At 40.2% G+C, this 16,332-nt stretch overlaps 1 long non-coding RNA gene across 1 annotated transcript; it reads right to left on the reverse strand.

The window, feature by feature from the left end:
• Nucleotides 1–3,877: 3,877 nt before the first annotated feature.
• Nucleotides 3,878–12,581, reverse strand: LOC106729486. Its single transcript, XR_001365898.2, has 6 exons — nt 12,530–12,581; nt 10,434–10,635; nt 6,790–7,000; nt 6,468–6,668; nt 4,613–4,816; nt 3,878–4,434 (listed from the first exon to the last, which is right to left on the reverse strand). It is a non-coding gene; the product is annotated as an uncharacterized LOC106729486 (long non-coding RNA).
• Nucleotides 12,582–16,332: the final 3,751 nt, after the last annotated feature.

The following is a 16,332-nucleotide window of genomic DNA, read 5'->3' on the forward strand; positions in this document are numbered from 1 at the left end:
TGAGTAGGAAATAAGGCTTTGTTGTGAGATTTGGGAACTGTCTGTTCCAGCAGTTATTGTTAATTACCTAAACCAGTGGCTCTCAAACTTAGCCTGTTTCAAAATCACCAAGAGGTCTTGTTAAAACACAGATTGCTCACAGGTGATTTAATATTAACTCTGCTACGTACCAGCATGGAAGTCATGCTTATTGTAACTCGACTGCACTGAAATGAAGATGTAAAAGAGCGGGTGATGCCAGATTTCCAAGAAGTAACACAATGGTACATTTATCTTCACTGAGATGACTATGAGCAGTCCAAAAGGTGATGACTTCAAGTTACCTTGAAGCAAAATTTCAATTGCAGCATGATTATGATCTTCTGGGAAACCAGAGGGCAGACAGATCAGCCTCCTCTGAGATCACCCCTGTTGAGTAAAAGCATGGGTCCGACTGCAGGTGAAAAGTATAGGCAAGAAAACCACAAGACACTGTGTTTGCAATGGTTCAGTGCTATCATGGGAAAGTCACGTCGTGGAGTCACGGTAAGTGCACATCTCATACCCATACGTCGAACTCTAACAGTTTTAAATAGGAACTCTTCATTTCCGAATAGGAGTAATAATAAAAATTTAACTGCCAGAGGAGGGAAAATACGCAATAGGAATCCCACAATTTTATGTCAAGAACATTGGCAGAAAAAGAATGCATTTCTAATGACCTAGGAGTGACAGATTCAATCCTAGAGGTTAAAAGCAGTGATCAGACAAAATTCAATTTTCTTCTTTTCTCTTTTCAGATATGAAAAATGTACCTCTGTGTGGAGGGTATTTCTACAGTATTTTTCACAAGAGTGATTTTACCATATTGCCAAATTTGTCACTGTTCCATTTCAAAGAGGTAGGTTCGCATCCTCTTCAATAACTTCACACCCTTCTTGTGCCCTCTACCACAAGCCATGCAAACTAGTCTTTCTTCTTATGTATGAAAATATAAAGCATTTTTATTTTACGGCTTAACTCACTACTGTTTAATTTGTTAATTGTCTTACCATCATATGATAATAAATTATCCATGTTTTTCAGAAACTACTTTTTCTATTTCATTTCTTTATCTTGTTTTTTTTGCATAGATCATCACAGAAAGTCCTCTTGGACACTGCCATTAATATTCCTGAGCAGAACTTTGTTACTGCTAATTATTAATGGAGAATCAAATGAGAATGGCTTGATTACACTATTTGATTTTTCCCATTCTATTTGCAATCCAATGGGATATTCATTCTTAATGTTATTAACTCTTCACATTTAAATTTTAAACCTCAATTATAAGCCATCTGTTGTCCTTAACTCCATAGGTCAAAAAATAAATTTAGATTTTCTCAGTCCTCTTGAGGAAATTTGAATATAGGAAATGAAATAACACGGATTGTATTACAGTTTCAGGGTTCAAAATTTTAAATGTTTCAAATTATTCAGAAGAAGGTAGCCTTTAATTCTATTTTATTCATATTGTTTTTGCAATAAACAGTATTGACTATTATCTACAAAGCATTGTGCCAGGTGCTGAGGAGGCTTCGAATATCAAGAAGACACAATCTCTTCTATTTTCATGGAAACTAGAAGTAAGGTAAATTCATAAATAGTTATGGTCCTGATAGTTGTTAAAAATGGGACAACAGACCCAAAATGGAGTCACTTATGCTAAACTCATGTCATCAAACCAGGACTTAACACGTAACTTACAGTTTCAACCTCACGCAGGAGTAAAATCATAAACCAGTCAACCTGAAATAACCTGGTCAGCACAAGTGAGGTAATCTTCCTGATAGATCTCTGCCATTCCCTAAAGGAAGGTGATCTTGCGACAAACAACCTACTGTTTGCTAGTAACTTCCTTCTACCCACTTCTGCCTGTAAACGTCTTCCATTTTGTCCAGATCCTCAGAGTTCCTTTTCTATTTGTTAGGTGGAATGATGCCCAATTATGAATGGTTGAATAAAGCTAAGAAGATCTTTAAAATTTACTCAGTTGAATTTTGTTTTAGAACACAGTAAATTTTAAGTTCCTTAAGAAAAAGTAGAATGTAAAAGCTGTATATCAGAAGATAGATCATTTGTAAGAGCAGTCAATGACAGTTGCATGGCCCTCTGAAGTAGCTCTTGAAGAATTGTAGGATATTGATTGTAGAGATGGCAAGTGTAGATGGGAGGAGGCAATACTATATGGAGCATTTCAAGAAAGGACTAACTTTGGAGGATGGTTATAAAGACAACAGGGGGTATCATTAGTGACAAGGCTGACAAAAGGCAAACTAGAACCAGATTATAAAAGTTTAAATGTAACATTCAGGGGTTTGGAATTTATCCTGTAGTCTCTACGGGTGTCACAGACAAGTGAGAGAGTGACAGTTTTAAGGAGATGGTTCTGATGACAAGTGTGCACAAATAAATTACAGAAAGTCTGAAAATCAGATTTATGAGATATTGAGAGGAGAGAAATTGTGTGGGTCAAGCAGAGGGAGAAATCAGAGATAACTCAGAAGGCGAAAGCCTGGTGAACTGAGTGGATGATGACTCTACATGCAGCAGAAAGGAAGTCAGGAGAAGCAGCTTGCTTGGGGAAATCTGTTACTGTAGACTAGTTAATTTTAAAATGTCTTTGGCAGTGGTGAGGACATAGCTCATTGGTAGAGCGCATGCTTAGCATGCATGAGGTCCTGGGTTCAATCCCCAATGCCTCCATTAAAAATAAATAAATAAACATAATGCCCTTGGGATGCAAAAGGGGAAATGCAGAGCAGAAAGATGAAAAAAAGGAGCTGGAACTCCAAAGAGGGCCAAGTGTTAGTGGTAAAGATTTGGAAAATGGTTAAAGCCACAGGAGTGATTGGACTCAAATGAAAGAGTGTGGTGATAGAAAGGTAGAGAGCTAATGATTATTCAGGACTAGCATTACCCAGTTTACTTCATTCACACTAAATTCAAACGCTAAGACTGACGCAGTACCCAGAACCTCCGAAACAGAGAATGGTCAACAACATCAAATGCTGCTGAAAGAGGCAGGGCTGGGGGTTTCTGTTTGAATTTGGGATTAAAGTCACAATTGGGAGACTGTATAAGCAGTCTTTTTATTTCCTCAGGTCGAGGGTAGGTTTGGCAGTTAGCTACATCATCTGACAGAGTCAGATATCAAACTGGGTAACTCCTACCTCCCCCAATCCACCTGAAGTCTGAATCATCCATTTGGATTTTCCAGAACTGACCACATTGTGTTGTAACCCCATGTCTTCTGGCTAAACAATAAGCTCCTTAAGGGAAGGTCTCTGGTCTTACAAGTGCTTGGTCCTTTAAGGAAGCTTAGTACATTTTTTGATAAATAGAGTAGTTGAATGAAAAGTGGCCAGAGTTGTGTGTAGATCCTCAGCCATTCACGGGAGTAATGAGGAATACAAGAAGAGAACCAAGGATTCAGTATGACGTGTGTTCTGGGGCCAGAGACCTACTGATGATAAAGATGATTTAGGGGCCCTAGGATGGGACAGTGAGTCAGCCTTCCCACTGCTACCAGAAAGACATGATTCATGGATTAATCAACAATTATTCTCAATTTACAAGTAAGTTTACAGAGGCAGACAGGTTAAGTCACTTCTAGAAGATCACAATGTGTCAGCAGGAGATCAAAGCTTGTAGGAACTGGTTTAGCATAGAGCTCCTGGTCTGTAACCTCACCTAGAGAGGTTCCAAACTTCCCTGAAACTTCACTTCTTAGGTGATGAGTTATGAAGGTTTTCCCTGAGGTTAGTGTTACATGAGCAACTCAGGGGAAATGTACTTTTAAGTGACAAAGAATTACCAATGCTGACATTCTCATTTTAAAAAACCATATGTGGCTTGCTTTATTTAAAAAAAAAAATTAGGAGTTCTTGACTGGAAGGTAAAACATATCCTACCCTCACCCTCCCCAGAAACAAACATTTACTGAATAATGAACAAATATGGGACACAATTATTTACTTATGTTTTATCCAGCACCTTCAAAATGACAAGTGGATCATTGCTCTTCCTTCTAAGAGGTATATTAGATATTGGTTTAAAAGGATCATTTCTTGAATAACAACCAGGAACAAGCTGAGGCAAAGTTACCTTCCAGCTTCTTTTTTGACCTCACTGCAATCTTGAAACAGGGCACGGAAGAGTTAACCTGAGGCCCAGACAGTCTCCTGCTGATCGGTAATGAGCAATGAGCGAGAGCTGCAGCTGAATGTCAATAGCTCAGTGAACTTGTGTAACCCAGCTGAGCCCTCTGCTTGCCAGAGCTGGAGGAGGTAATCAGCTTGACCCATGTGACCTTCCTGAGGCTGTGCTCTGTCCTGGATCCAGAAGCTTCTTTGCATATGACTCCTACAGGCTGTTCCATGGAACCCCTTTCAGGAGAACTGAACCTGAGTCAGCCTTAAAAGGAAACAAAATATAAATGAGTCAGTGCTGGTTACAGGTTGCACAATATGGTAGGTGTTTAAAAAAAAAAAATTAATGGGAACATATCCTGGAGGCCTCAAAAAGATTTCCAGGAACAGTTATGACATCTGCCCTTCCAGCATTGAAGGTTATATAAGAGTTCTGTCAGTACCTCACATTTCTTTGTGGAGTTGTGTTTCCTCCGATGCTTTCAGCTTTCTGGTTTTGAGAAACTGATTTGCTTTTGTTTTATTGTTTACTTATCACTGTTTTCACTGCATTGTTCCAAGGAGGCCACACACAGAGTTTACATCATAGATTAAGAGCATATTTCTTCAGATCTTCATTGAATTTTGAAAGAGCATTCCATGTTATTCTGTTTAATAAAAGAAACTTGAACAATAATTTAAGCTCCTGTCTATCTGTGTCTAAATATACTGTTATTAAAGGAATGTTATTCATAAACTGAGAGTGTGAATGCTAATTCTGCTGTTAAACTGTATAACTTACATAACCAAGTAGAGCACAGCTAACAGTACTTTCCATAAAAGTCAGGAAGAGTGATTTGAATAATAAACACGACCCTATCCCCTATCACAGACGATGCAAATCCATAAACAAGTCCCATAGCAAGTACACAGTTTATATTCCCAAGAAAATGAGGCTTAAATGTAACAAAACGATTCAGTTGACTTACACTCGTAACAGTCTTCAAGGACCCAAACCCAAAGGCACATTATTCCACCCAGGAGCCAGAGGCTATTCTTACCCGGAAGGAAATTTACCACCAAGTATATTCATTGAGCGTGCTCAGTCTTTAGTAAGCAAGAATTCTTGATCACGACTAATGGATTCTGCCTGGAAAAATTTTCTTCTATACTGTAATTTTCCTTGGTTTTTATAATAATAATTTCTAAAATCCTTATTAAACAATTGCTCCAGAAAAGGTGAATTCTTTCTCTCATGTAATCAGCCACCATCATTACTTGGCAGATTACAGGAACAAAGGAGATGCAGTTTCAGTATGGGCAAAGAAAACAGGCAAGGGAAATCAGAATCTGTGATCGGATACTATAAAATACTGTGTAGCCTTCTTTGGACAAGCACACATGGTTTAGACTATGGGGGAAAAAAAAGCCTGCTAACAAGTCTATATTAAGCTTAACATTATACTCTCAACTTGGTTCTAAGAGAAACAACACAATTATGAGCCCTAAGATGAGCTGAGGTAACAGATGGTGAAGATTACTTGAGGGAGATGACACCTATATATTTGACCACAACTGTCAAACATACACACAGAATGGCTACATAACAACTGCATTTTTACCCGGACTTGCCCATTTCTGGCTCAAGCATCTTGTAACTGACAGCTTGAACATCTCTGAACAAATATCTTAAGAGTGCAGTTCCCAAAGGAGGTTTGATTTTTCCAAACACACGCCACGTGCCCGAGTAAATCATGCATGGAGACAGGGCTCTAACAACCAAGTTAAACTAATAAAATATATTTTCCTCGCGGATTTTTAAAAGCCCGTTAAGATTGGATCACATGATAACTAGTTATTTTAGCAAAGTCTAAATTTATACACCGTTTGCCTCTAGAAAGTGTCACATGTTGGTTTCTGCCCGTAAAACACTCCTTTTTACAAAGATTTGTAGTATCAATCTCTGCTAAAGGAAATTAAAGAGCAAATCTGCTTTGTCTAATTAGATCGCATTGTAACAGCACAGAAGAACTTCACTGCTTTATTTGGAGTGTCTCTTTTTTTACTCCTCTGTCCCACTCACCACCACCCACACTTCCCTGAAGGGAGACTAGCTTTGTCAAAAGATTTCCTGGTAAATCAAAAGCACTTTGCTGATAGTAATAGTGTGCATTGCACCAGAATGAGACCTAGTAATGCAGTGCTCTCCAAAATGAGTCCCTGCTGGCTCCGGTCGATCAGATGCCTAATACCTGAAATGAATAAGGAGGCTTCAGAAATTGCTCCAGTAACTAGGTTAAGCTAAACAAATATACTTACGTTTTGCATAGCTCCATAGTTCTACAGTTGAAATATAATTTGCACAGATTAGCTGCCAAAGTATACTTTTTGTGTTCTACTTATTGAGGTTACGAAATGACCGCGTGCTATGCACTAGGGCCCATCAAGACAGATAAGTCTCCCATCTCACAGACATTTTTAAGGGCCTTATTTGATGGAGAGCAGACTCAGTGTCAGAATCTGTGATGAGTAAGGGTGAGAAAAGATAATTAAGATACATGCTTAATCTAAAGGAGTTTCTATCCCAACAGGAGTGAAAAAAGACAAATAACAGTTATACATAATAAAGTTGTGCAAATACCATAACAGAACGGTGAGTCAGGTTCCAGGAGTGCCCAGAGATGGGGGAAGTCATGGGTTCTATCTGAGCCATTAAACAAAGGCTTCTCAGCAGAGATGGCCTGAGGCATTCAAGGGTGACATCAAGTAGGAAGTGTGACAGGAGACACAACATACCACGTGGCAGGTACATCCCAGTGTGTGTGCCCCGTGCTGCAACGCTGGGGCTAGTCCTAGGTAAGGGAGGAGAACAAAAAAATCCAGAAGTTTGGGCAACCAATTTTAAAATATGTTTAATATGAAAGAATCCAAACATTAACTAAAGGAAAGAGAGTAAATAATCTCTCAAATGCCTGTTGCCTAGATTGAAAGATTATCAAAATGTGGGCATATTTTTTTCATGCACCTTGTTTTCTTTTCTTTTTTTTTCCTCTTTTTCCTTAGTTTTTAAAAAAGTATATCCCAGGCACGTATCAGTTCACTTCTTCTGACTTCATTATCTATCTCTAAAAAAATAATAGGGAACAATGCCGTTATCACAAACAAAACTAATGCTACTTCTTAAGTACCATCTAATAGTGGGTCATATTAAATCTCTCCATTTTTTTTTTTTTTCCAAAACTGTCTTTGGTTAGTTTATTAGGTTGGTGAGAGTTTTTTTTTTTTTTTTTAAATGGCACCCCATGCAGTTGAGTAGTCTCTCATAGGCATTGAGAGTTCCCGGAGGACCCAGACTGCATCTAAATCCTTGTTGAATAGCCCCGTACCTAGAACAGTGCCCAGCTCAGAATTAACCCTAAATAAATGTTTGCTGAAATGCATTGACCTGAACTGAAGAAAGCTTTTAAGTCTAGTGCCATTTCATCAGTGTTCAGTTTTCACATAATTCTAACAGCTATAGGGTAGACATTGGAAGGCTTGTTCTAACAAAAAGTCTGTGTGTTCAAGGGGCCTGTAGTACATGGGATCAATGTTACAGGTGTCAAAGACCACAGGCCATCTACTGGAACTTTATTAAACAGAAATGATCAGTTTATAGACTTACTGAAATGACAAGACTTTAAGTCTTCTGGAATGTGGAAAAGGGCCCTATTTACAATTGAATATCTGAACAGACTAGTGTCTGAATAGACTAGTATCAGAGAGAGGTCTTCCTCAACTAGGCTGAAATGTCTCCTCTAGCCTAGCCTAGCCTGTCTAGGCTAAAAGGTGTCCTCCTCCTCTGATGATGATGATTAAGGAGTTGTTTTAAAAATATGCATTTCAACAATGTTCTTGGGGAGTTATTCTTGGCCTGTGTCTTCTCAGTACCTAAGAAAAGAAACCACTAGAGGAGAAAAAAGAATCCAGGAAGAACAGTACTCATCAGCCACAAAGTTTCAGCACCTTACAATTTGAGGTGCACTTATACATCTTTTATCTCACTGTTTCTCTTTGTTATTCACAACAATTGGTAAAACATATGGGGAAAATATTATTACCTACATTTAATAGGTAAGTGAACTGAGGTCCAGAGTAAGTGACTGCCATAGTCAAGGTCTCAAAGCTACTTATTGGTGGAGGCAAGATTTGGGGTCAAGTCTCTGGATACTAAGAATGGCACTGGTGATTTTACGTTTCTACCATTTTTTTTATTTTTATTTTCCATTCTTAGCATTGCCTTGGTTCCATTTTCTTGTAGCATCAAATCTCCTGTGCAGAAGCTGGAAAACAATGAAGGCTCCCTGTCCTTGTGAGTGGACCAAATAAATAAACTTCAAGCAGTTTGAAGTATCCTCAAGAGTTGACAGCCTCCTCTTCATATTATTTTTGTAGATTCTTCAGGCTCCATTATTATTTTTGAAGCTTTCTTTCTAGAAATAAACAGACTCATATTTTCCCCATAGAGTAAACCTTCTGTTAGTAATTGGTGATCCAAAATAACTTGAACTGTTTGTTATGTAACTGGTGTATATATATATATTTTATCAACAACCATTTGGAAAGTTTTAAGTATTTTGTGTTCAATTTGTTCATAGCATCCATAATATATATATACTGAATGAATGGATAATCAGACATTAATACTGCTTGAATTTTGACCTCATTAAATTTTTGTATGAAAATCTATAATAATCAGATTATGGTATTAAAATAAAATGCATAGAACAACAATCAGTTCTGGTTCAATTATTCCACAGCAAATTATCTTTAGTTAATTATTATGAATAAATGTATATGGTTCTTGCATTCTTAATATATGAGCTACAAATTCTGCGTTTAGTTTTCTATTGCTATTCCTTGTATAACATCCATTTTGTTCAGCTTGTGGTCTTATTTCCAATGCTACCTATGTTTCCAATTTTTCTTTTCATTTTCTCTTAGACTATCTCACTATAAAAGTTTTCCTAATTTTTGAAAATGAAATTGTTCTGTATAAGTGCCCTTAGAAAAGATTGTACAATAGTCAAGTGCTGTAATTTTTAAAACCTAAAGAAATTGGTGTAAGATATAAATGAAGGTTACTTTGGATTTGTTCTCTCTAAAAGCCCCAGAAATTTAATTGCAAGATCGATTGTTTCCACTTATGGGCCACGTCTGCTTCTGGGGGCTATATTTGGTTCCAAAAATCTTATTGCAGAAGCTTCTGATTGAGATCACACTCTGTCTTTTCACACAGTGATTTCTCAGAACACTCCACTGACATAGGTGCTAATTTCTATCCTTCTTTATTTCCTACAAGTGGAAGTAGAGTGAGAACGTCTGACCAGCCTTTTTTCTTTCAAATTAACTTCTAGCACTTTGAACACTCTTGGAAAGGAAAGAAATTCATCCACCACGAACAGGGAATTATGCAGGTTTACAAAGTTGAAGTTTCACTCTCCATTTTGTTAAGGGTTTTGTTAATGGCTAGTACAAGGGGAGATCTTACTGACACTGAGAATATTTCTTAAGAAAGAGGAAGAATAGACGATATTAAACTTATTGGAGTTGTTGCATTTCAGAACAACAAAAGGGGAATTTTGAGAAGAGTGGAATTAAGCTACACACAATATGAGTGTTATAGACAATGCATGGGAGTTCCCTGGTGAGTTTGAGGCAGCAGCAAGCCTGCCTTACCAAAAGATGGTATTCGGAGGGATGTTGATAACCTCAAAGTGACTGTGTCTTAACTCTATTTGTCTTCACCACAGCATACAGATAGGTGGGGTTCACTGTCCTCTATCTCCCAGGAGTGCTCTGAGGGCCTTGCAGAAAATAGGTGTTTAATTAAAGGTTTGCTGCATGAATGAATACATGGGCCCAGGTTGATTCAGAAAGAAAATTTACATTCATATGACATGGTATCTCCAGAAGCTCTTAATTTCAACTCCCATCCCCTGGAGACCTTGAGAAGGAAGCCTGGGATGATCTTTCTAAAATGCACATCTGCTCCTGACATTCTTCTGACTAATCACTTTCAGTGGCTCCCATGTACCTATAGGAATCAATCCACATTTCATAGCTTGGCAGGGAAAGCACCCACTCCTGCCTCAGACTCTGGTTTCATCTCTTCCTCCCACTCCTCTACTCATTCCCCCATCTCCCAGTAAATGAGATATATCACCCTGCGTTCTCTATGCCATTCTCAGCATTTATATTCTTCAAGTCCCTAGTTAATCTGTCTCGGTATCAGTTAAAACTCACCTTCTCTGAGCAGCTCTCCCTGCAACCCCACTTCCTGTGGCCTGGTTGGCTGGGTGTCTTGTTCAGGCTCTCAATACCTTTGGTCACACAGGTAAGTGGGGTTTGCTGTCTGTCTCCTGGGGCTGCTCTCTGAAGAACCTGGGTCTTTTTCACCTTTAAATCCAAGGCACTCGGCATCAACGTGCCAGGTACACAGTAGGCACTCAAACATGTTGGGGAGAAAAGTAGAGGAAGAAAAAGAAAGAATGGTGGGAAGGAAGGAGAAGAGAAGGAAGAAGTAAGAGGGAAAAAAGTTACTATTGATTCAGACCATTTTTCTAGGCTTTGCGAGCCAGAAATGAGCTCGAAAAAGAAAACAATGCTCAACATTAAAAAAAAATCTACTAAACATGGAGTGTATATTTTAAAGAATCAGCTTTCATATTTTGTAACTTGTTCATAAGGCTTAATAGCAATAATTGTGAATCAATTCCTCTTGAGTGATTACATGATTTAAAAAACAAAAGCAGTAATTTTCTTATTAAAGCTTGCACGTTGAAATCAAAGAAAGCATAATTATTTCCAAGTTTCTTTGACTTCAACATGGAGATGAAAACCCACTTCAGAAATAACAAAATTCTCACTCTATCCTATTTTGTTTAAATGCCAAGTCAAAGGTTCATTATTTTATAGTTTTTGATGTGTTTTGGGGTCATGAGATAAGTCTATTTTACTTCCTCTTTACCACGGGCTGGAGGCTTTTAACTATTTATGGATTTTCCTGATCTGCGAGCCCGGCTAATCTCACCGCTCCAAGGAGTGCGGAATTGTAACAGAAGCAGGGCTTTCTTTAAACATGGTTGCCTTGAAAGAGAACTTAAGATGTGCTTGAATATTTTTAAAATATGCAAATATGAGATCATTTGGAGAAAAATATACGTAAGTAGCCATGTTAATTATAAAATCTAACACTGTAATATAAATTCCTAAGTTTAAAAAAAAAAAGAGGTCAGTGCTGGGGATGCGGAGAAGGGACGTGCAAAACACAGGAAACCACCAAAGACTGTCAATAGATGATTCCCTTCACCTTTCACACGCACCCCTAGCCCTTTCCAAACTGCCTGGATTATCAGGGACCTCAACAAAACAAACAAACCAACCCACTGTACCGGGAAGAGAAGACTGGTGTTTGACTCTAAATGTGCAAGTAAGAATAAAACTTTGTTCATTGACCGTTCACATAGGATAGTCTCGCTTTAATCGTAACCATGTCCTTCACCCCTCTGCAACCTTTCTACTTCTAAACATTGAGCCTCACAGCAGGGAAATCCGCCTATCTCTCAGATCAAGAAACCCGATCCAAGGCCATTCAGTACGGAACAGTGAGTCTGAAGCAAAACAGAGAACCCAGGCTCTGGATTCCCAGTTGGTCAGACCACTAGACCACATTGCACCATTAGAGCAAAGGCAAACATCAGGGTTGTTCCAGGACAGTCTCTGTGTGTTTACCGATGTGTTTGCAGCCTTTCCGAAGCCCTGTTGTCCTATTTCTTTTTCCTGTTTGCAACTTGTGAACATTTCTGTCTTCCTTTCCCCTTACCTAACCTATTTCTATGATCACTTTTACCCTTTCATTTGAAATAGATTCTAGGAGCAACTGAAGGATAAAATGCAATAAAATGACAGGTTCTAGGCTGTCTGGAAACACACTTATGTCAGGGTATTGGTGCATTTCTGACTGTAGATAATATCAAGGAAGTGCAACAGCGCCCAAGGATATTTTACAAAAAATAAAAGGTGCTTTGAGCATAAGGCGACTTCAGACTCTCCCCACGAGTTTTGAGTCAGAGGACCTTAAGGCAGTGAGGAAGTGATGGAAATTAAACAATCAGTTGATTAGGCTCCTTTCAACTGGAATGCAAGGGTAAATTTGCCCAAACTTATGTTGTGAATAAAACCTTACATTCTCAAAGTGTCAATTTAAATACACGGGGTGCGTCAAGAATCACGTAAGATAGATTGACAGTCAATGTGCAGCATAAAACACATGAGACAAAACTGAAGGGCCTAGAAATGCAGTAGGAAAAACAAACTTAACCCATCATGATCGCCAGTACTTGAGGGAAAGCAGGCTGCTCATCTAGAGGAGGTCAAGAAGGTAGACCAACTGCTGTTGAACTTTGAAAGTGAACCCTAAGCACCAGAAAGAGCGTAAGGTTAGAGACACTGGTTTGATTTTTAGCCAATTTCATTTAACTTTATTCCTCGATATAGGAATTACAGGTTTGTCCTAACTCTATAATTAAAAGTCATGGTCAGGGCAATATTTGGCTACAAAATGTAATGAATATTCAATATTTTTATCAGAAATCAAGAATATATACTTAGAGAGGCAAAATCGTTTTTCCTAGCCTGTAAACTTTATGGCTTTCTTCTAAGTCTCTTTTTGTTTCTGTAGCCTGTTTCTCTTAGTTTCAGAATCTGTGTCTTCAGAGTTGAACCAGAACATCCACCTGGTCGCCAGGCCAAACTGGCCCTGCAGCCAACAGAGCCAACCCTTGGGTCTTTGCTCTTGTGAGCCTGAGATCAGGCCACTGACAGCAGACAGCTGCAGTGACCTCCTGTGAGGAACCTGGCTGTGAGCCCTGACCCCTGGGTGGGGCTGGAGCTTTGCAGTCATGCCCATTGCCTAATCCCTCTGACTCCGGTGGAACCTAAAAGCTGCAAGGATGGGCCGACTCTTCCCTCAAGAAGGGTGTGGAGGGAAGAAGAGAGAAGGTGGCCAAATCACCCTGGGCCGACAGAGGTTCCTCCAAGTCTCCCCTCCTGGGAAAGTCAAGACCCTTCAGCTCTCACAGATTCAGTAAGACGACAGAATCTCTGGAATTGGGAACTGACAGCCAGCTTGCTAGTTCATCTAAGAGAAAAGAATGTAACTGGGCACTAAACCAGGCTGGATAGAAGACACAAGGGGCTCTCTCAGGAGCCCTAGGAATGGAAAGAATGACATGCCCCTGTTCACAAGGGACTTGGGGAAACCAGGGCTTCCTGTGATACCGCCTGGCTTTCACCAAACGGCCAAACTTAACCTGATTGTGGTAGGTCATTGTCTCAAGGGGTTTGGGAGAGAAAGGGGAGGAGTCTGATGGCTTACTTAGTCCATGAGAGGTTTTGTTTGTTCGTTTTCCCTGATTGTCCCCTAGACTATTTTCCAGATATTTGGCTCCTAGGTATCTTCTCCTAGAGAGAAATCCCAACAATGGAACATAAAAGAAATTACATAAAACCTTGTGAATATTAACTTTCATAGAATATTCTTTTGTGTCCTGGTGTCCTCAGTGCCTGGAAGCCAGGTAACTACACAATAGGTAACCTACACAATCGTGAGCATGACTTCCCTCAACCAAATGATCCATGTGGCCTTCCAGAATGAACACATCTGGAAAAACCAGTTAGTAAAAGCACTGGGTTTTCAGCAGGCATGAAGAAAAACAGAGGGGCAGCACTGTTTCCCTCACATCATCCCCTGATGGCTTCCAACAGTCCTTGATCAAATTCTCTGATGTAGGTACCCAGCCAAATTCTTTGATTTCTCATATTGCCTGGAGGAAGCTAGTACTACACCAAACAAAAGAGGAAGAAAATTCACCCATTCATCCTCCTGAATCGAAAGGCGAGGGGAGGAGGAACCCTTTACAAGTTAGTGACCCCCCTCCCCTTCTCCCTCCTCCTCCTCCCTCTGGCTTGTTTTGGTGGGGAGGGCTGCATCCTAGCTCTGTTTCCAAATAAAAGCTTGAATGGGAGGATCTGGTACTTCCTCATTTCCTTCATAGAATCAAATGGCATGACGCTTCCCTTAGAGACTGATTAACTGCTTGATTGACTGATTCATGTATTCATTCAGGCATTTAGTGGGCATTTGTTTAGGGCCTGCTTTGCAATAGGCCCCATGCAAAGTCCGAGAATGCAAAGACAAAAGGATATGAGTATTTGCCCTGGAGAAGCTCATGGTCCAGTAATAGAGACAGACATGAAAACAAATGTTTTGGGTATGAATCATGGCTCACAAACTGAAATGTGAGTACAGTAAAGGTTATTTGTCTTTATTTTCTTTAAAGGAGATTAAATGCTACTCTAAGCTCTCATCCTGCAGGGCATCTGGGAAGTTTAATCTTAGTCATGACTGAGGGTCCCTTCCTGCTTTGCCTCTGTGCCACCCAGAAGTCGTGTGGTTTTCCATAGCCCCAAGCATGTGAAGAGAACCCCCGCAATCTTGAGCTCACCTAGGCTATTCCTGGATGCCTGTGGTCCAAGCCTGGCTGGTTACTTGAGATCTGGAAACCCCACTATATTCACGACACACATGGGCCACTGAATCCTTAAGGACATGGGATCCTGCTGCCTAAAACCAGCTCCCTAGATAAATGGGTACCCCTCCACCCCACCCTGTGGTCTTACCACCATGCAGGGTTCCACCAAGAGCAGAGCCTGCATGGTGGGTTCTGCTGGGTTCTGCCAACTCCACTCTCTCCCTCACCTGGGAGGATGATGTCCTCGCTCTCCCTCCTCTGTATTTTCTGTGCCCCCAACACAGCAGAATCTGCTCCAGGAGATAACTACCAAAGGAATGAATACGGATGAATATCTCAGGAATTCTTCTGCCCCCAGACACTAACAGCAATTGTCTCCTTGACGGTTGTGACTGGGTGACTCACAAGCCTCACCCCAGTCCCAGCTGAGTGCCAGAGGATGTGCTCAGATAAGTGTTGTAGGAAGGATACAGCTACCCATGGGGATTTGGGGACTCAAAGAGGTTGATTTTTCTTCTGGATCAGGAGATGTAGGGAGATGTTCGTAGTGTGCGTAGGCCACGGGAGATGGACATCTGGGGTCAAGAGGACAGAATGTATGAAACAGAGAGGGGTGACAGAGCCTATGTGTTCCAGGGAATGTGAAAGTGTGAAAATCCTCCTATGGTTAGTGCAGGGGGGTGGGGAGGGCACTGATGACAAGTGATGAGACTAGAAAAGACGTTAGAGCTCAATTCTGAAGGGACTTAGAGTAAATCTGGGGGGTTTCCAAGGTGAATTTCTTTCTTTCTTTTTTTTTTAAATTGAAGTATAATCAGTTACAATGTGTCAATTTCTGGTGTACAGCACAATGTCCCAGTCATGCATATACATACATATATTCGTCCAAAGTGCATCTCTAAGGTAAACAGTTGAAGGTCATTGCCTACACTGTAGTACTGAGGGAAGTCATGGACTTTGGAGTCTGTTGGATGTAGCTTGAAATCCCAGCTCCATCGTTTTCCTGCCATGTGACCCTTGCTGTACCTCAATCTCTATTACCTGTAAAATGGGCATAGATAATCGTAGCATCTTTAGAGGATTTTTGCAAGAACTGAATAAGGCAACATACGGAAGCATCTGCCCAGGCCTGGGCACATAAGTAGTATTAAAAAAGTGTTGGCCAGTAACAGTACACTTATAAAATTATTTTCACGTCACTATACTCACAGGACCCGGAGAGGTAGGCCCAGCAGTACTGCTGTCCTAGGATGCAGCTCGTAGAGACACCTGGAGATCAAAATTTGAAGTGCTCACCTGACTAAGCATGCTGGCAGACGTGACATGATGTGACATCGTGGATCATAATGATCCCAAAGGTCAAAAGTGATGAACATCAGGACCAGCACATGGGGCAGGGCTTTGAGGATTTCAACAAGATCAAGGCAGCGTCTGGCACCCAGACGCCACCCAAGTCATTTTGTTTTGAGGTTTCCGAGAGAACATAATAAAAATTAAAATGAGCCATCAGAAGAGAGAAAGTGGTGTATTAGCTGCCAAGTTCTGCTGGAACAGAGCACCACAAACCAGGTGGTTTAAAATAAGAGAAGCTTATTGTCTCACAGTTCAGG

The sequence above is a fragment of the Camelus ferus genome, chromosome 1, assembly GCF_009834535.1.
Source record: "Camelus ferus isolate YT-003-E chromosome 1, BCGSAC_Cfer_1.0, whole genome shotgun sequence".
NCBI lineage: Eukaryota > Metazoa > Chordata > Mammalia > Artiodactyla > Camelidae > Camelus > Camelus ferus.